Here is a 22,706-nt window from a genome sequence, read left to right on the forward strand (position 1 = left end):
GTGTGCATACAAAAGTGGGGGAAACTCATTTTTCAATTCGTTAATGTCAAAGTCTCTAAAGAAGTTTTTAAGTACAAAGAAAAGGCCTGCTAATTAACCATTGTGTTGTAATCATTGTCAAGATTTAAAAGCCCTTTCTGTGCCAGGTAGCACATGAACTGCACAAAAGACATTTTCTGCTCACAGACTTTCTGCCAACCCTGTGTGTCAGGCCTCACATGTTTGACTCTTTGTGCCAAAGACTTCTGATTAATTAGGAAAATTTACCCAGCATTTGTGAAAATAACTTTACAAGTCATTTAGGTACAACATAGTATTTTCCTGTCAGGTTTCCAGTAAACAAAAGGATATTAGTTGATTGTTGGAGGGGCCTTGATTATAACCTTTTGGCTCTAAATAACGAGCTGTGTCTTAATTCCAATTAATGGCTTGGAATTCCAGAGCCACTGAGTTCATTAGGGAAGCAGAGGAAATAAACACATGAAAAAAACAGGGAAAGACTCCCATTGCACCCCAACTGGTTTCCTCTTCCCAGCATTAATTTGTAGGCAGATTAAACCCGCAAGTGTTTGTCAGGGCACACAGACACACTGAGCAATTTTGAACTGTCCCTGTGCTGCCTGAGTTCAGAAGCTGGTTTTGTGTGAGCACAGCTGAAGAGATGAGGAGCTAGGTGTTGAGAGACTCCAGCCTGAGCAGGAGTAGGGTTACTGAGAAGTTGCTACAGACGGATGTTTTCAGTTACAGTTTTAGCTGGACATAATGGCTTCCCCACAGGAAAGCTCATGGATCCATAAAGCTGGTCCACCGCTCCCCTACAGGAAAGGAGATGTTTATTGCCGAGGCCCATGCCACCTGCTCTGCTATCAAGTGTACATTTTTTTCTCCTGGGAACAATAGGGTGGGGTGGTTACTAGAAACAGGGCTGGGAGCCAACAGTATTCCACTTCTAAATTCTGGCTGACTCCTCCAGTGACCTCTGTCTAGTCCCCTCAATAAAGCTAACCACTGCTTATTTAAAACTGAAGCACAGATTCACAAGGCCTTGGGAAATAGCCACTCTTCATTGGGATTTCTTTGGCATAGAAAAGATTATCTTTGCCATCATCAAATATTTATTGGGCATCTTCCATTAACATGCAATAAAAGAGTCAAAGGAACATATAGTGCCTGATCTTAAAATAGAAGGCATTTTTAAGAAAAATAATTTATGTAAATTTCATGTGTCATCTATCAAGATCTCTATAAGTAGAATTAGCCCTGTAGAAGTTGATTGGTCTGTATTTTCCATGCACACAATATCAATTTTAAAGATACACGTCGTCAAAGCAGGGTACATGTTTTACCCCAAACAAATTCTTTGTTCTTGTTGTTGTTAGAACAGAATTAAAAGGGAAGAAAAATGTTCTGTCCTTGGCATCCCATTAAGATATTCTCTGTGCCCTCTACAGTGGGTGACATCTCCTGGGCATGATGACACTTCACAAACAGCCCAGGAGGCAGAACATCCCTGCAGGCAGAATCTACTGGCAGATGCCCAGCTTGAGTATTTTTGTACTATGTTTGACTTCTGTGGTTTGCAGAAAGAGAAAAAAGGTTCCAGAAATTAGAGATGTTCAGAAATGGAAGGTGAGAAAAAAAGAAATGTTTCTCCCACTTTATTGGAATCAATTCTGTGGTCACTAAGGTCTCCAATGTTTTAACAACACAAGAGCTAATGAGGGAAACCTCCTGGTTTCTTGAAACTCAAGCTACCCAGCTCAGTGTTACTACAAATGTAGAAGCAGCCATAGCAAAACATATTTAGAGTCTCATCCAAGCTCTACTTGGAAAAATTGTGAGCATAAAAGGCTGAGTTAATACTGTACTCAGATTCTACTGGGGAGCTGCTCAGATTCTACTTGCCACTCATTCCACTTGCTATTGTGAGTAGATTTTTCAAATCCTCACTGAATTAAGTAGCTGGAGTTGAAGAGGAAAGAGAATATAGGATGTGGAAGCCCCAAACAGAAGCATATACATTTGGAATCTTTTCTGTGTAGAGCCTGCAGTTTTACTAACTCAGCTTTTAGTGACTGGTCTACCAAAGTATTTAACACAATTATATTCTCAAGGGCAGTGTCAGTCAGCACAACCAATACCTAAGCCTAAGTGGACACAAAGGGAAGCCAGGCTTTTCCGGTACTATTTCATGGGTACCTCTATAGGGCAACTGAGAAGGTTCTTAGCTCTGCCATATGCACTCAGGCTTTTTTTTTCCCAAAGTTTGCTCATCACAGTACTGTCTGCAGACATTGTCAAATACCTTTCAGCTGAGTTTGTTCTGATGTACTGAAATAGCACATTTATGTAGCTTTCATGGAAATGTTTTTTTTTTTTTTCCTCTAATTCAAACTGTCAGTCTAAGATTATTGTATTGGTGGTGTTGAGTCTTTTTTCTTGGGTTATAGACAGACATTGTTTCACAATGTTTGTACATAAATTTTTTTTCATGTGTGCTCTAGACATTGGGAGGTGGCTATCTGATACCTCTTTGTCTTCTTATAAAGATAGCAATGCTAACAGTCCCTTGCTCCTTCCTCTCCCCCTTCCTCCTTTCTTTTTGGATAACCCACTAAGTCCATTTAGCACTGTGCTTTTGTCCATGGGCATGAAGCCATTCATTGGAAATTTATAGGTGGCTACACTGTCAACAAAGAATGATTTCCCATCCCACTGTCAATAGTTCCTCCTCTATGCTGGTATTCTGGTATTCTTGTTTAGTATATTTCTCTGAATTCACGATTGCTATAACCATGCTATGTCCAGAAGCTAGCATTTCAGAGCATTCCTCATCGTAGACTGGCTCTCACATTCTTTTGCCTCCTCTTCATTGATATTCTCTGAGTCATGGTGGTGAAGGGGTTAACATAGCTGTCCTCTTTAGTTTAGCACAGAGCCTCTTATTCTCAGCACTTTGACCAGTTATACATGTCTCTATTAAGGCCTACTGCAAAAAGAAATTTCTGGGAATGAGGTTGAGAGTGGCCCAGGTTTACCTGTGTGAATCTAAACATTTAGACAGCATTGTAACAGTATCACCACTTAGCAAAGTAACCACTAGGTTCTATCCAAGATCTTATGACCCCAGCCAAGGGCTTTTGACTACGATTTCAGGACCAGGAATAAAATTTCCTCCTGTGTAGCAAGCCTCAAATCATTCAGAAAGCAGCTAATTACCCCAGAACAGTTCCGCCACTATTACACTGGTAAGCTGTTTTGTCTGACAGGGTGATACTGCAGCATTTCGCATCCAGTCCTCGGTAAGACCACTGATGTATTTTCTCCCCCAAACAACTCCATACACTTTCTGGCACTATTCAGTCTAGCCTGGAAGGTTCATGGTCATTTTGAGATTGGTCTCTTTATGCCTTACAGCTAAAGTTTGTTGTGTCTTCAAAACCAATGGCAATCAAAATAGTTGCATTGTTTTAGAAATCTTGAGCGTAGCGCTGACTAAAAACTCACAGAGAAGTATCCAGTATTTGCACTGAGATTTTTATTCAATAGGCCATATCTCTGGGAATTACATTGTCCACACATGCAAAACAATCCCATTTCAACCTTTTGAAAAGCTGTATTTTGAAATTAGCTTATCAACTAATGGGTTCCCATAGCTTTTTTCTTTAGTTTTGGTGTACTACTATTTTACTTAATTATTCTATTGTCATGAAGAGACACCATGACCAAGGCAGCAACTCTTGTAAAAGAAAACATTTAAGTTGGGGCATACTTACAGTTTTAGAGGCTTAACCCATGATCATCATGGCAGGAAATAGACAGTCATAGCACTGGTACAGCAGAGAAGTAGATGAGAACTTTACATCTTGACCCACAGTCAGCAGGCATAGGGAGATAGAGAATGTGCTTGGAACAGGGTTTTGAAACCTCAAAGTCCACTCCCAGTGACATGCCTCCTTCAAAAAGGCCATATCTCCTAATCCTTCCCAAACAGTTCCATTAACTATGACTATGCATTCAAATACGTAGGACATTCCACTTCCTGGTATTCTCAGACGTGTAGCCATATTAAAATGCAAAATACAGTTAGTTAGTCAAACTTCAAAAATCCCTGTTGTTTTTTTCACAGTCCCAAAACAGCTTAAAAGTTCAAAAGTTTAGTATCTTCTTAGATTTAAGTAATCTTTTAACCATTGCCCTTTTAACAGTAAGTAAATCATTTAACTGCAAGTAAAAGTTAAAAAATGAAGATCACATACTTCCAACATACAATAGCACAAAGTATACATTACCATTCTGAAAAGCAGAAAAGAGAGTTTAGTGAGAAAATACTGGACCAAAGCAAGATCAAAACCCAGAAGGACAAATTCCAAATTTTATAGATCTGTGTCTGACATCCAGGTGCTTAGAAAGCTCTTCCCTTCCAGCTTTGCTGACAGCGACACATTTCTTTTTCTTGGGCAGGTTCCACACCTTACTACCCACTCTCCTTGGCTGATATCCCATGACTCTGGAATCTCCAACATCATTGGGTATCCAATACAATCTAGCTTTCATTTTCACATCTTCACATAATGACCTCTCTGGGTCCCCATGCAGGGACTTCCCTGGTACACACCTGGCCTCAGTTAATTTTCTTAACCATGAAGAAAGATTACATAATCCCTTTCTATATCCCACTTGAATCTAAATCTAGATCCACTGTTGCTAAAGGTGCAAATTTCCTCTGCTTTCTGGGGCTAGGAACTGACCCTCTCTTTGCATAAGATGTCAGTTAGCTATGAATTCCTTTCCTGCTTAATCATTTCCATAATTCCTTTTCACAATTTGGAGTCTTAGCTGGGTAGTATCTTGCTGTGAGAGCTCTACTCCCTTTATTCCATTTTAAATTAAGCTTTTCCTTAAACTTTTATCTATTTGAGTACAGGTCTTGGCTCCAACATTAAATTTCTTGGTGCTTTTTTTCCACTTCAAATTATACCTTTTGTATTTCTCTTTGTCTGATTTTCTCCTTTTCTTTGTAGATCGGCACAAGAGTAACCACTAATAACCATGTGACACCATCATTACTAGGCTTTCTTGAAATCTCCTCTGTCAACACCATTGAGGGAAAATCTATTCCACTTAACCTCAGGTAGATTTTTAGGACAAGGGTAAAAATTAGCCACATTCTTCACAAAAGTAACACAAGAATGGTCTCTAAGTTAGCCAATAATATTTTGTTCTCTCTAAAAACGTCTTGACCTGGTCCCCCATGGTCCACATCACTCTCAGTATTATTGTCTTTAATGATTCTGCATGAAACATGTAGGATAGTCCATTAAGTCCTGCTTAAAGGGTTCAACTATTTTAGTCTCCAAACCCGAAGTCTGCTATATTTTTCTAACAAACAGCATGCTCAGGCTTGTCAGAGCAATATCTTAGTCCCTGGTTCCAACTTCTATCTTAATTAGTATTCTATTCCTGTGAAAATACCCATGATCTCAGCATCTGCTTTGATACACTGATGGGTAGACTTTGGGCAGAGTGCAGGGAATCTTAGGAAAGAAGGGGGAGATAGTAAGATCTGGAGGGGACAGGAGCACCACAGGGAGAGCAACAGAACTAAAAAAATCTGGCCACAGGGTTCTTTGGCTGAGTCTGACACTCCAACCAAGGACCATTCATGGAGATAACCTAGAAAGCCTGTTCAGATACAGCCCATGGAAGTCCAGTCTCCAAGTGGGGTATCCTAGTAACGGGAACAGGGACTGTCTCTGACATGACCTCAGTGGCTGGCTCTTTGATCACCTCCCCCTGAGGGGAGAGCAGCCTTACCAGGCCACAGAGGAAGACAATGTAACCAGTCCTGATCAGACTTGATAAGCTAGAGTCATATGGAAGGGGAGGAGGACCATCCCTATCAGTGCACTTGGTGAAGGGCATGGGAGGAGATGAGGGAGAGAGGGTGGGATGGGGAGGGAATGGAGGAGGGACCTACAGCTGAGATACAAAATGAATAAACTGTAATTAATATATAAAAAATAAAAATGTAATAAAAATTAAAAAACACCCATGATCAAGGCAACTGTTATAAAAAAAAACATTTAACTTGCTTACAGTTTTAGAGGTTTGGTCTCTGATCATCATGAGAAGAAGCTGTCAGGCATGGTGCTGGAGCAGTAGATGAAAGTTTGAGAGTTTTACATCCTGATCCAAAGGCAACAGGTGTGCATGTGTGTGATGGAGAGAGAAAGAGAGAGACAGAGACAGAAACAGAGAGACAGACACAGTAGACAGAGAGGCACACATATTGACAGAGACAGAGAATAGGCCTGGAGTGGGGTTTGTAAACCTCAAAGCCCATTTCTAGTCACACACCTCCTCCAACAAGGTCACATCTCCTATTTCTTCCCAAACAGTTCCATTAACTGGTGCTTATGGGGACCAATTTTGTTCAAACCATCCCACCTAACCACTATATCACTTTGTCTCCTTCATCTCCCTCCACCATTCCATGCTTGATAGTTTAACTTTCAGTATTTTCCCCAATCTCTCTTCTCACATTTTTGGTTTTTTTTATATTCAAACAAGGGAATGCAAATCAAAGCTACCGCTACTCAATCAGAATGGTCACCATCAGAAAGCCAAGCAAATAAATGCTGGTATGGGTGTGGTAAAACAGGAACTCTTACACACTGTTGGTTGGAGTGCTAAGTACTGTATCCCCTTTGGAAATCAACACAATTAAAATAAAACAACTGGAAATAGAACTACCCCATGAGCTAGCTCCATCACTCCTGGATATATATCTTCGGGACTTTTAGTAGGACCCACATCTTACTGCAGGGGGACTCATACAACCAGCATATTCATTGCTGCTCTATTTACAAAATGTAGAAAATGGACTTCACCTAGATGCCCATCAACTGTTGAATAAATAAGAAAAGTGTGACATATCTACATTGGACCATTCCTTGGCTCTAGAGAAAGATGAATTCATGAAATTCACAGATAAACAGATAAAACTGAAAAAGTTATAATAGAATAGCTCAGGAGCTGTATGTTCTCTCTCATATATAAGCCTCAGCTTCAAATCTTTTGTTTTGTGTGTTTGGAGCACAAACAGAATACTTAGAATTAGAAACGGACCTTGGGGGCATATTAGAGGAAGACTAGACTAAAGGACTGAAGTGTGAAAAGCCACATGGAAACCTAATGTCTCAAAACCTAACTAGAAAGAAAGTAGTAGGTGGAGGACTGGCATAATCTTTGACAGTTTTAAAGTATCTTCTGTAAAGGTAGCGATTTGAGCTTTAAAATAGTGAGGAGAGGAATAAATTCTGCGCATAGCAAATGATAATTATTGACTAATAGCTTTTGATTATAAATCTTTGGTATAGAAGACATACTCAATAAAAAAGTTAATATTATTTAATGTGATATCTATGATATTAAAATAAATATTGAAATAAGTTGAACTATACAGGAAACTAAACACTAATCAGAGTTCTGTGTTAAATGTTTTGTATTATTCAGGCTTGGAATTGTAATTCAGGGCACTTTTCTATAAAGTGATAAGTAGAGCCCTCATAGGCCTAAACTTTTAGGCTCAGAGATCAGCAGTGCTTGTATAATGTTGATTCCCAGGTATAACTCTTAGGAATATAACCCCTTAGGCTATACTATGACATCTTCAGTTGTGGTGTCAAAATCAACATGGTTATATCTCAGTAGCATGTAAACCACACTTGGATCAAAAACAGAACCTCAGAGCATGCAGAAGAACAATTTGTAAGCAGCTGTTCTGTTTTCATCTATGTGAACAGTCAGTGTTCTGACCACATTTGCTTCAGGATTCCATTTAGACTTTCTGTGGAAAGCAGTAGATTTTCTCAAGATTATTTTTTAATTACTACTCCTCACACAGCTTTTGACATTTATAAGCACCTCAGTTCTTCCCTAAACTTGATTTTATGTTTTTTTTTTTTTTCCTAGGTTTGCCATTGCCCTTGCTTCTTGGCACAGTACTAAGTTACTATATTTAAAAATGTGCATGACAGTGTAGATTCTGAAATGGAAATGTGATTCAGTTGGAAGAACCAGGAGGCTGACATTCAAATGTCAATGGATTCCCCTACTCATTTATTTTTCTATTGTGAGATTTACTTTAAAACTCCAGGTTGCTATGATATTAACAATGTCAATTAAATTTTCAACATACTGACTGTTAAAAGTGCCTTAGTTTTAAAGTCAGTTGCCTCCTGATGACCTTATTCTTGGAAGTATTTTTGAAAATTATGTTGCTCAAATACCTGCTCTAACTACCCTTCTCAGAGCTATTTGTAGCTCCAGGTTGAAGGGATCTGTCACCTTCTTTTAACATCTGTGACACTAGGAACACATGTGGTACACATATGCATTCAGAAAAAAAAACACTCATGTACATAAAATAAAGACTAATCTAAGAAAGCATTAAAATCCAAATTCAAGAGATTTTTTTTAAAGTAATTTCCTATTGCTGAAGACATAGCACACTTGACATAGGACTTGGAATCTAACCTGAAAGGCTTTCTTGTGGTCCACCTTACAAAAAAAAAAAAAAAATGAGTGGACCTTAGTTAGAGATAAGGAGAGTACTTAACCCCCCTGCACAGATGTAGCCCATAGGCTGCTCAGTTTCCAAATAGGTTCCTTAGTAAGGGGAGCAGGGACTGTCTATGACATGAACTCAGTGGCTGGATCTTTGATCACCACTCCCTGGAAGATACAGCCTTTCCAGGCTATAGAGGAAGATGATGCAGCCAGCCTTGATGAGACCTGATAGGCTAGGGTCAGATGGAAGGGGAGGAGGACCTCCTCTATCAGTGGACTAGGGGATGGGCATGGTAGAAGATGAGGAAGGGAGGGCAGGACTGGGGAGAGATAAAGGAGGGGATATAATTGGTATACAAAGTGAATAAATTGTAATAAACAAATTTATTAATTAATTAAAAAAATAAAAAACTTTGAGTTGAGAAGATACAAACCTTGCATTAAGTAAGGGATAGTGGTTTCATTGCATAAAATTAATAGAAATATTTCCATTTCTGAATTGTTATTATAGACAGCTATATTTGATTTTTTCCCTCAAGATAAAATTCATTTCACAATAGTCTTTTCAAATGGCACCACTATTTTAATGTGTAATGGAATGTTACTCAAACACCTACTTTTCTCTTCTGCTAAAGGTTAAAGGTTCCATTTGAATTTTTGAGTTTCACACTCAGGGAAATTACTTTCTAAAAAAGAAAAAAATAAGCATCAGATCCTTTGGAAATATATGCAGCGAAATTTTGGCTGGTCATTTTTTTGAGAGACCAAGAAGAAAAATGCTGTCAGCTGTACCACTAAATTTGGAAGTGCAATGTTGTGCCAGTGGGTATTTTAGCGAGGCTGATGCTATACTTGGAAATTTGTCAAGTACATCAATAATATTTCATAGCACATGTTGATGTGTGCAAAGTAGATACAGAAATTTTTCTTCACCCTCACATTAAGAAATCCCACATCTAAAAATGTCCTTGGGTGGCTTGCTTCACTCTTTTCTATTTCTTTCTATGGTGCTTATTAATGGAGTATCTAAGCATATTTGAAAAGTCATATTTTGGGGAACATTATGAGATTTTATTCACCCCAGGAAGGCTGGAATGTGTTTAAGAAAAGAATAGTAAATTATACTGCTTAATCTGGGCCTTTGGACAGCTAATCTGGTTGATTTGTCCTACTGAAGAATAGTGAAGTACATATTCCAATCGTCTGTCTGAAAATTCAACCTCTCTTCTTACCTGCCATGACCCTTCCAGAGCCTTTGATGAAGACAATGGATAATACCTAAGTATAATTCACATATGATTATGTCCACCAAGAAATTACACTGAACAAAGACAGCTTATTGCTGTGTAGACTCAAATATTTGGAGTTCATAAGTTACTGAGCAAAACAGGATTTCTTGGAAAGTTCTTGCAGAAAAGGACAGAGTCTTGGATAGTTTCAGTCAGATCCTGTCACATGTGTCTTTCGAAAGCCATACCTCTTTCCCCAAACATTATTTTTATTGTTGTGTTTACAAAGAGCTATGGTGATCTGTATTTGTTTAAATTTAGAGTCTTATGTTCAGACTTGGTTAACTGGAAGGAGAAGGGAGGTAGACCAGTTGCTTCCCACACATGTAGAATTCAGTATTTGGAAAGGGTTGCTGTTATGTTGTTAAGCCATATGTTCTCTTGATTATCCAGATTCCATTTACTGAAACCCCAGACAGAGTCACTGTAAAGGAAATGTTAAACACAGTGCCAGGCATACTAAGCTGGGGAACCCAGAAATGCTCACTTTGGCGCAGGAAAGCAGAGTCCGGGTCCTGGTTGCCAGGCAAAGAACGACAAGTAGGATGAAGGCAGACAACTGTGGGCAAGGCAATCAATGTCCTCAAATGGCTTTTCCTTAATATTGGCAATTAACAGTAACTAAGTCCATTATAACATGCTGAGCCTCACAACAATTCCATGGTAGTTATTATCCTAATTTCACAGAGAATCTGAATAATGTGCACAGTTATGCAAGAGCTACAGGTCTCAAAAATCAAAACACAAGAAACCTAATTTCTAAGTCCAAGCTCTTCTCTGCAACCCTCTGTCTAAAACATAGTTGAATTTTAAGTGCCTTTAATTAATTTAAATGTATTAATGTTTTAGCATATTCCAGGTTGGGACAAGATGCTTTCCATGTGTTTATTTAATAATTTTAACACATTTTAACTAACAGTTAGACACATTTTATCCTTTTGTAGATTCTAGACAAATTAACTATTACCCTCAGCTTATATGATTTTATAATATTAATCGATGTAAGAATCTATTTTTGCCATAGTTAACTTAAAATCATGTGATGAATAACTAGGGACCTATTACCTGATGAATTAATTGCCAGTACACTTCGTGTATATTCCATCATCCACAAATATTTATTATGAAAATCTCTAGGAGTAACTTCATCCATGAAATTTATGTTTGTATGTCCCTTGATTAATAAATTCAGTGAAATATATACTAACATGTTTTAAATCTTTGTTTTAAAATCATAGTACAAAACTATACGTGATCTTCTAGTAGTGTATTTGTGCATAAAGATAGCTCATTGGTTGTCACATCTGAAAACTACTTAATTCTAACTGTACTAAAATTGAGACTGAAAATATAGGTCGGTGAGCTGGGTGCTTTCTCAGTATGCACAAAACCCTAGGTGGGTCCTAGGACTACCACCCAGGAGTTGCAATCCCAGCTCTGGGGAAGTGGAGGCTGCAGGGGTAGAAACTTCTGCTGTGCTGTTACCGTATGGAAAATCTGACCCTGGCTCACAGATACATTAACTACTTGACTGATGATAATTTATCCATTCCCTTTGTGATTGATATTTGAATTGTTTCCAGGTCTTTGTATTTTAGTGAAAAAATGTCTGTATATCAGTACACACATTTTCGTTTTTCCCACTGGTAGAAATATAGGTTAGAAATTTATCTGGGTTAAAACTTATCAGATAATGTCAAATATTTTTTTTCAAAGTTAGGTTACTAGATTGTATCAGTAGTTATAACTTAAGTGCTATACTAGTAAGTAGGTAAGTAATGTCATTGATCTATTTTTCTCCAGCATTTTTATTGTCAATTTTTTTCAAGTTTTCAAAATTAAGTTTCATTGTGGGCTTGATAGGAACTTTCCTAGTTACTAAAAAGTTGAAAACTTTATATTTTTATTGGCATTATAAAGTTACTTTTGGAATCAATGTTCTTATTCTTATACGTTTTGTGTGTCTTTTGCTTCTATTTATTTATTGGAATTGAGCATACCATCTGTAATAGTTTCCCAGTGTTCTTTATTTGTACTGCAAAATGCAGCTAAATATTTTTTTCCTGGTCTTGTGAAGAACAAATGGTTTCAGTTTTTTTCTGTAGTTTAATTTGTATATCACTACTTCTTTGTATATACACTTGCTTTATTGAAGATTAGGAATATTTATTAAGTAAAATAACAAAAGAGTGTATACGTAGGAATACTCCTCAAGCCCTAGATGGAAGCATGCCTGTTAACACCAATTACTTACAATCAATTCCCACATTCAATGTAATCCTAACTGAAACTCTGGTGGGGTAATCTTGACAATTTCAACTATGTTCTGGTGTGTGTGGGGGAAGTGGAGTAAGTAAGATGAGCTAAGTTTAGCTATGAATTATGAAAGATCTGGAAAGAAGGAGCAATGAGGCGGGAATTATTTTTCAGAGACTTAAGCTGTTTACAAAGCAGAAGCCTCAATGGAGTGCGTCAAAGTGCAGGGATGACTGACTGGTCAGTGAGACCTACCAATGCCAGGCTGCAGATTAAATACTATCCAGACCATGCTGCAGTCCAGCAGGGAATGGTTAGAGGTACTCACTGGACTATTTGTGGGGAGGGATAGCTCTTCTTACACATCCTCTACTAATTGCATCTGAAATGAATGGCTTCACTTGCAAGGTGCATCATGGGACACTGTACTAGGAAATGTTGATTGTCAGCCCAGGTCTATTATCAAGAAACAAACCTTTAGTGCCAGCACTGATGAAGTATAGGGAGGTAGATTTTTGTAATTTAGACGCTACCCTGATATACATAAATTCAGGCCAGCTAGGTCTATCCAATAAGATAGTCTCACAAAATAATGATAAAAAAATAAAAGAACAGTCATGATGGTGCACACTCCTAGTCCTAGAACTTGGAATGGGAAGCTAAGGCAGTAAATTGTCAGGAGTTCACACCCTGCCTGGGCCATATAGAAGAACCCTGTATCAAAACCACAAAAATCAGCTGGAGATACACCTCATTTGTCATACTCTTTCAAAGTACACATGAAGCCATGGGATCAATCCCCAGAAAAATATAAGAATTAGGGACAAATCTGTCATCCCAGCCCGCAGGACGTGGAGACAAGAGAATCAAAAGTTTACTTATGTATTGTATATTTTCAATTTTAATAACAATGTTTTTGACATTTATATATTTAATATGTCTAAAGCTTAAATTGATTTCAGCTATGAGAAAAGTATACCACTAGCTTTGTTTATTGAAAAGTTTCCACTTTTCTTAGAGATGAACCATGTCTGACAATGTTAATCTTATTGTATGCATTGCTTTGGGGTCATGCAACCTATTGTATTATTTATGATATAATACTCTATTATCTATTTATCTATGCATAATTATTTAATAACTATAATTTTCCTATTACATTTTCATACCTCATGCTAACTTTTCAGTGTATAACTAGCAAAAAGAATGCATGATAGTCTTAAACATTTCTTTTAAGGTCAAGTAACTTACCATTTTCTTCACTTATTAGCTTGATTAAATATACTTATGGGTTTCCTGATATTAAACTACTATTGAATTCTGAGTATAAACTAATTTTGACTTAACATGCTCCTCCTGGAGGTGATTTCAGACTGGCGTTTATTTTGTTAGCCTCTTTTGCAAAAATTTTGTGTGTGTGTGTGTTTAAGAACTTTCTTTTTTTTCTTTTTCTTTTTATTAACTACAGTTTATTCATTTTGTATCCCCCCTGTAGCTCCCTCTCTCCTCCCCTCCCAATCCTACATTCTTTTCCCCTATACCACCCATGTCTCTCCCCAAGTCCACTGATAGGGGAGGTCCTCCTCTCCTTCCTTCTGATCCTAGTCTGATAGGTCTCATCAGGAGTGGCTGCATTGTCCTCCTCTGTGACCTGATCAGGCTGCTTCCCCATCAGGGGAGGTGATCAAAGAGCAGGCCAATCAGTTCATGTCAGAGACAGTTCCTGTTCCCATTACTATGGAACCCAGTTGGACAATGAACTGCCATGGGCTATATTTGTGCAGCAGTCCTAGGTTATCTTTATGCATAGTTCTTGTTTGGAGTATCAGTCTCAGAAAAGACCCCTGTACCAAGATTTTTTTGTTCTGTTGCTCTCCTTGTGGAGCTCCTGTCCTCTCCAGGTTTTACTATTTCCCCCTTCTTTCATAAGATTCCCTGCACTCTGCCCAAAGTTTGGCTATAAGTCTCAGCATCTGCTCTGATACCCTGCAGGGTAGAGCCTTTCAGAGACCCTCTGTGGTAGGCTCCTGTCCTGTTCCCTGTTTTCTCTCTCTTCTGATGTCCATCCTCTTTGCCTTTCTGAATGGGGATTAAGCATCTTAGCCAGAGTCCTCTTTCTTGATTAGTTTCTTTAGATGTACAGATTTTATTATTTTTATCCTATATTATATATCTAATATCCATTTATGAGTGAGTATATACCCTGTGTGTCTTTCTGCTCTTGGGATACTTCACTCAGGATGACCTTTTCTAGTTCTCAACCATTTGCCTGCAATTTTTATGATTTCCTTTTTTTGCTGAGTAATATTCCATTGTGTAGATGTACCACAATTACTGTATCCATTCCTCAACTGAGGGACATCTGGGTTGTTTCCAGGTTCTGGCTATTACAAATAAAGCTGCTACAAACATGGTTGACCAAATGTACTTGTTGTATACTTGAGCATCTTTTGGATATATACCTAGTAGTAGTATAGCTGGATCTTTCTTTTTAAGTTCTATTAATTACAGTTTATTCACTTTGTATCCCCCCTAAGCCCCTCTTCCTCCCCTCCCAATCCCATCCTCCCATCACCTTCTTCACTCATGCCCCTTTCCGACTCCACTGATAGGGAAGCTCCTCCTCTCCTTCCTTCTAATCTTAGTCTATCAGATCTCATTAGGAGTGGCTACATTGTCATCTTCTGTGGCCTGGTAAGGCTGCTCCCCACTCAGAGGGAAGTGATCAAAGATCTTGAGGAAGCGCTCTTCCTAGTTGTCTAAGGAAGCGCCAGATTGATTTCTAGAGTTGTTGTACACATTTACATTCCCACCAGCAGTGGAGAAGGGTTCCCCTTTCTCCACAGCCTCTCCAGCGTCTGTTGTCACTCGAGTTTCTCATCTTGGCCATTCTGATGGGTGTAAGGTGAAATCTCAGGGTCGTTTTGATTTGCATTTCCCTGATGGCTAATGACATTGAACATTTCTTTAAGTGTTTCTCTGCCATTCAATATTCCTCTTCAGAGAATTCTCTGTTTAGCTCTGTTCCCCATTTTTTAATTGGATTACTTGGTTTACTGCTTTTCAGCTTCTTTAGTTCTTTATATATACTGGATATTAGCCCTCTGTCAGAAAAAGGGTTGGTAAAGATTCTTTCCCAATCTGTAGGCAGTCGTTTTGTTTTGATGATGGTGTCCTTTGCTTTACAGAAGCTTATCAGTTTCATTAGGTCCCATTTATTGTTTTTCTTTGAGCCTGTGCTGTTGGTGTTCTGTTCAGGAAGTTGTCTGGATACAAAATTAACTCAAATAATCAGTAGCCCTCCTGTATACAAAAGACAAAAGGGCTGAGAAAGAAATAGGGAAACAACACCCTTCACAATAGCCACAAATGACATAAAGTACCTTGGTGTAACCCTAACCAAGCAAGTCAAAGACTTGTATGAAAAAAATTTCAAGTCTCTGAAGAAAGAACTAGAAGAAGATATCAGAAGATGGAAAGATCTCCTATGCTCATGGCTTGGCAAAATTAACATAGTAAAAATGGCCATTTTACCAAAAGCAATCTACAGATTCAATGCAATTCCCATCAAATTACCAACACAATTCTTTACAGACCTGGAAAGAAAAATTCTCAACTTCATATGGAATAACAAGAACCCCAGAATTGCTAAAACAGTCCTCTACAATAAAAGATCTTGTCTCAGGTGTTGTCTGTTAATTTCTGGTGCCTGCTGAGTCCTAGGGTGGGGAGAATCCACTTGGCAGGGTTCTGAAGTTCTCCTCTGCTTTTTGGGTATGGTCAACTGAATAGTGGTGCTACTCAGGAACTGCCACAGTTCACTTCAGGTGTATGGACCTCTATGGTAACTGTGGTATTCAGGAAGGCTCTCCTCTCCTCAGGAGAGGTCCTGGTGATGGCTGTCCTGCTGCTGGGTTTCTTGCTCTGAATTTATTGAGCAGCAGCTGTTGCTCTTAATGTTTAATTTTTGGGTGCAGCCCTCTTGAAGGACCAGGGATTCCCACAGTTTTGTCATTCTAGCAAGGGATAACTGGTTGATCCTTGGCACAGTATCTCAGGGCTGCTGTAATGGCTCTCTGGCTTTTGTAGGTCTGAGGATGCAGCTGTGTGCCCCAGTGCCCTAGGGGTACTCAATAATGGCGGCTGAGCACAGAGCTCCTGAAGAAGGCAATGCAGCCACTCCTGGTGAGACCTAATTGACTAGGATCAGAAGGAAGGAAAAGAAGTCCACCCTTATCAGTGGGCTTGGGGAGGGGCATGCAGGCAGAGGGTGGAGGAAGGAAGGGATTGGGATGGGAGGAGGGAGGGAACCACGGGGGGTGGAATACAAAGTGAGTAAAGTGTAATTAATAAAGAAAAAGAAAAAAAACCTTCAGAAAATAAAAGGAATATTAAAAAAAAAAAAAAAAGATCTTAGAGCCTGTGTTGATCGTGTTCTGTTTAGGAAGTTGTATCCTGTGCCAATGAGTTCAAGGCTTTTCCCCACTTTTTCTTCTAAGAGGTTTAGTGTATCTGGTTTTATATTTAAGGTCTTTGATCCACTTGAACTTTAGTTTGTGCAGATAAGTATGGATCTATTTGCATTTTTCTACATGTAGACATCTAGTTAGACCAGCACCATTTGTTAAAGATGCTATCTTTTTTCCATTGAATGGTTAGTCATCTTTGTTAATCAGGTGTCTATAGGATAAGTGTGTGGAATTATTTCAGGGTCTTCTATTTGATTCCATTAATCCACCAGTTGGTTTCTACGCCAGTACCATGCAGTTTTTAATATTGCTGCTCTATAGTAAAGCTTGAGATCAGGGATGGAGTTACCTAGAAGATCTTTTATTGTACAGGATTGTTTTAGCAATTCTGGGTTTCTTGTTATTCCATATGAAGTTGAGAATTTTTCTTTCAAGTTCTGTAAAGTATTGTGTTGGTAATTTGATGGGAATTGCATTGAATCTGTAAATTGCTTTTGGTAAGATGGCCATTTTTACTGTTAATCCTACCTAGCCATGAGCATGGGAGATCTTTCCATCTTCTGATAACTTCTTCTAATTCTTTCTTCAGAGACTGGAAAATTTTTTTCATACAAGTCTTTGACTTGCTTGGTTAGGGTTACTCCAAGGAACTTTATGTCATTTCTGGCTATTGTGAGGCTGTTGTTTCCCTAATTTCTTTCTCAGCCCTTTTGTCTTTTGTATACAGGAGGGCTACTGATTTTTTTTTTTTGAGTTAATTTTGTATCCAACCACTTTACTGAAGGTGTTTATCAGCTGTAGGAGTTCCTTGGTAGCATTTTAGGAGTCACTCATGTATATTATCATATCATCTGCAAATAATGATACTTTGACTTCTTCCTTTCTAATTTGTATCCCATCGACCTCCTTTAATTGTCTTATTGCTCTAGCAAGGACTTCAAGTACTATGTGGAAGAGATATGGAAAGAGTGGGCAGCCAGCTTTGTCCCTGATTTCAATGAGATTGCTTTACGTTTCTCTCCATTTAGTTTGCTATTGGCTATAATCTTGCTGTATATTGCCTTTACTATGCTTAGGTATGTGTCTTATATCTCTGATCTCTCCAAGACTTTAAACATGAATGGACCAGCGACATTTGTTGAAGATGTTGTCCTTTTTCCATTTTATGGTTTTGGTTTCTTTGTCAAAAATCTCATAGTCATAGGTATGTGGGTTTATTTCTGGGTCTTCTATTCAGTTCCATTGATCCACCTTTCTGCTTTTATGCCAATACCATCCAGTTTTTATTACTATTACTCTGTAGTATAGCTTGAGATCAGGGATGGAGATACCTCCAGACCATCTGTTGTTGTACAAGATCGTTTTGGAAATTCTGGGTTTTTTATTTCTCAATATGAAGTTGAAAATTTTTCTTTCAAGGTCTGTAAAGAATTTTCTTGGTATATTGATGGGAACTACATTGAATCTGTGTATTGATTTTGGCTGAATGGCCATTTTCACTATGTTAATTCTACTGATCCATGAGCATTGGACATCTTTCCATCTTCTGATGTCTTGGTGAATTTCTTTTTTCAGACACTTGAATTTTTTTTTTCAAGCAGGTCTTTCACCTTGTTGGTTAGAGTCACCCCAAGGTACATTATATCCTTTGTGGCTATTGTGAAGGGTATTGTTTTCCTGATTTCTTTCTAGGCCCTATTGTATTTGGTATACAGTAGGGCATCTGATTTTTTTGAATTAATTTTGTATCCAGCCACTTTGCTGAAGGTGTTTATCAGCTGAAAGAATTTTCTGGTTGAATTTTTGGTGTCACTCATGTACAGTATCATATCATCTGCCAATAGTGAAACTTTGACCTCTTCCTTTCCCATTTGTATCCCCTCAGTCTCCTTTAGTTGTCTTATTACTCTAGCTAGGACTTACAGAACTATGTTGAAGAGATATGGTGAGAATGGACAGCCTTGCCTAGTCCAACTGGGTATCTACATAGAGAAAAATAAAACTAGTTCCATATTTATCATCCTCCACAATACTAAAGCCCAAGTGGATCAAAGATATCAACATAAAACCAGATATACTAAATCAGTTAGAAGGTCAGTTAGAAGATCAAAGAATAATCAGTTGGGAAAAGCCTAGAACTCATTGGCACAGGAGACAACTTCCTGAACTTTCAACAGCACAGGCTCTAAGAGCAACAATCAATAAATGGAACCTCATGAAACTGAAAAGCTTCTGTAAAGCAAAGGACACTGTTGTCAGAACAAAACGACAGCCTATGGACTGTGAAAGGATCTTCACCAACCCTATATCTGACAGAGGGCTGATATCCAGAATATATAAAGAACTCAAGAAGTTAAAAAGCAATAAATCAAGCAATCCAATTAAAAAATGGGGTACAAAGCTAAACAGAATTCTTTGTATAGGAATAGAGAATGGTAGAGAAACATTTAAAGAGATGCTCAGTGTCCTTAGCCATTAGGGAGATGCAAATCAAAATGACTCTGAGATTTTACCTGACACCCACCAGACTGGCTAAGATCAAAAACTAAAGTGACAACACATGCTGGAGAGGTTGTGGAGAAAGGGGAACCCTCTTCCATTGCTAGTGGGAATGTAAACTTGTACATCCACTTTGGAAATCAATCCAGTGCTTCCTCAGACAATTAGGAATAATGCTTCCTCAAGATCCAGCTGTACCATTCCTGGGCATATATCCAAAAAATGCTCAAGTATACAACAAAGACCATGTTTGTAGCAGCTTTATTTGTAATAGCCAGAACCTGGAAACAACCCAGATGTCTCTCAGTTGAGGAATGGATATAGAAATTGTGGTACTTTTACACAATGCAATACTACTCAGCTATTAAAAACAAGGAAATCATGAAATTTGCAGGCAAATGGTGGGACCTAGAAAAGATCATCCTGAGTGAGGTATCCCAGGATCAAAAAGACACACATGGTGTATACTCACTTATAAGTGCATACTAGACATATAAGATAAACATTAGGATAAACATCAGGTGAAACATACTAAAATCTGTACACCAAAGAAGATAAACAAGAAAGAGGACCCAGGGTAAGATGATCAAGCCTCACCTAGAAAGACAAATCAGATGGACATTGGAAGTAGGAGAAAACAAGTAACAGGACAGGAGCCTACCGTAGAGGGCCACTACCTAGTAGTGTATCAAAGCAGATGCTGAGACTCATAGCCATACATTGGGAAGAGTACAGGGAATCATATGAAAGAAGGGAGAGGTAGTATGACCTGGAAAGGACAGGAGCTTCACAAAGACCAACTATATCTGAACACAGGGGTATGGAAACAGGAGATTGTTTTTCCAAGCAAGGACCATGTATGGATAAAACCTTGAACTTCTGCTCAGATGTACCCATGGTAGCTCGGTATCCAAGCGGGTTCCCTAGTAAGGGGATCAGGCACTATTTCTGACATGAACTCCATGGAGGGCTCTTTGACCTCCCTCCACCCCCCTGAAGAAGGAGCAGTCTTGCTAAGCCACAGAGGAGGACCTCACAGACAGTCCTGAAGATACCTGATAAGCTAGGGTCAGATGGAAGGGGAGGAGGTCCTCCCCAATCAGTGGACTTGGAAAGGGGCAGGGAGGAGATGAGGGAGAGTGGGATTGGTAAGGAATGAGGGAAGCGGCAATGGCTGGGATATAAACTAAATAACCTGTGATTAATATAAAAAATATAAAAAATTTAAATCAACAAAATTTGTAAAAATAAAGTGTTTTAAAAAACAGGAATGAATTTGATCAAATTTTTTTCACCATCTAAGGAGATTATGTGGTTTTTCTCCTTCAGTTTGTTTATATGGTGGATCACATTGATGCATTTCTATATATTGAAACACTCCTGCATGCCAGGGATGAAGCCTACTTGGTCATAGTGGAAGATATTTTTAATGGGTCATTGTATTTGGTTTGCAAGTATTTTGTTGAGTATTTTTGCATCAGTGTTCATAAGAGAAATTGGCCTGAAATTCTCTTTCTTTGTTGAGTCTTTGTGAGGTTTAGGTAACAACCTGACTGTGGCTTCATAGAATGAGTTTGATATTGTTCTTTCTGTTTCTATTTTGTGGAATAGTTTGAAGATAATTGGTGTTAGTCTTCTTTGAAGGTGTGGTAGAATTCTGTTTGAAACCATCTGGCCCTGAGCTTTTTTTCCACAGGAGACGGGAGACTTTTGTTGACAGCTTCTATTATTTTAGGGGATATAGGACTATTTAATTGATTTACTTAGTCTTTATTCATCTTTGGCAAGTGGAATTGGTCAAGAAAATTGTCCATTTCATTAATATTTCCAAATTTTATGGCACATGGGCTTTTGAAGTAAGACCTAACGATTGCTTGGATTTCCTCTGTGTCTGTTGCTATTTCCCGCTTTTCATTTCTGATTTTGTTGATTTGGATAGTGTCTCTCTGCCTTTTAGTTAGTTTGGCTAACGGTTTGTCTATCTTGTTGATTTTCTCAGAAACCAGCTCTTGGTTTCATTGATTCTTTGAATTGTTTTATTTGTTTCTAATTGGTTGATTTGAGCCCTGAGTTTGGTTATTTCCAGGTGTTAACTCCTTTTTGGTATGTCTGCTTCTTTTTTTTTTCTTCTAAGGCTTTTAGGCTAGCCATTAAGTTGCTTGAATGAGATGTTTTGAATTTCTTCTTAAAGGCACATAACACTATGAAATTTCCCTCTTAGCACTGCTTTCATTGTGTCTCATAAGTTTGGGTATGTTGTGCTTTCATTTTCATTGAATTCTAGGAAGACTTAAATTTCTTTATTTCTTCCCTTACCCAGCTGTCATTGAGTAGCAAGTTGTTCAGTTTTCATGTGTGTGTAGCCTTTTTGCTATTACTGTTGTTGTTGAGATCCAGCGTTTGTCCATGGTGATCAGATAAAATTCAGGGATTATTTCAATCTTCTTGTATCTGTTGAGGTTTGTTTTGTGACCAACTATAAGGTCTGTTTTGGAGAAGGTTCCATGAGGTGCTGAGAAGAAGGTAAATTCCATTGTGTTTGGGTGTAAGGTTCTATAGATGTCTGTTGGGTCCATTTGATTCATGACCTTTGTTAGAGATATTGTTTCTTTGTTTAAATTCTGTTTTGTTGTCCTGTACTTTGTTGAGAGTGGGGTGTTGAAGTCTCCCACTATTCATGTGTGGGGATCTATATGTGGATTAAGTTTTATTAATGTTTCTTTTACAAATGTGGCTGTCCTTTTATTTGGGGCCTAGATATTCAGGGTTGTGATGTCTTCCTGGTGGAATTTTCCCTTGTTGAGTATGAAGTGTCCTTCCCCATCTCTTTTTATTAATTTTGGTTGAAATTTCATTTTATTAGGTTTTAGAATGACTACTCCTGCTTGCTTCTTGGGTCCATTTGCTTGGAAAACTATCTTCCAGCCCTTTACTCTCAGGTAATGTCTATCTTTGTGACTTAGGTATATTTCTTGTATGCAACGTATTGTTGGGTCTAATTTATGCATCTATTCTGTTAGTCTGTGTCTTTTTATTGGAAAATTGAGTCCATTGATGTTGAGAGAGATTAATGACCAGTGGCTGTTAGATCCTTTGATTTTGTTGTTGGCTGTGGTAATGTGTTTGTGTGCTTCACTACTTTAGTTTTGTTGTTGTGAGGTTAATTATTTTCTGTGTTTTCTTAAAGTAGTTAGTTTTCTTTGGTAGTATTTTTTCTTCTGGTATCTTCTGTAACACTGAATTTGTGTGTGATGAAATTTGTTTTTGTCATTGAATATCTTGTTTTCTCTGTCTATGGTGAGTGAGAATTTTGCTGGATATAGTAGCCTGGGCTGACATCTGCGCTCTCTTAGTGTCTGTATGATATCTGTCTAGGCCCTTCTGGCTTTCATAGTCTCTGTGGAGAAGTCAGGTGTGATTCTGATGGGTTTGTCATTATATGTTACTTGGCCTTTTTCCCTTGCAGCTTTTAATATTTTTTTTCTTAGTTCTGTATCCTTACTGTTTTGATTATTATGTGGCAGGAGGATTTTCTTTTCTGGTCTAATTTATTGGGTGTTCTCTAGGCCTCATTTTTTTTTTTTTTTTTTTTTTTTTTTTTTTTTTTTTTTTTTTTTTT

This window comes from Psammomys obesus, unplaced genomic scaffold, assembly GCF_907164565.1.
Source record: "Psammomys obesus unplaced genomic scaffold, mPsaObe1.curated_primary_1811, whole genome shotgun sequence".
NCBI classification, from domain to species: Eukaryota; Metazoa; Chordata; class Mammalia; order Rodentia; family Muridae; genus Psammomys; species Psammomys obesus.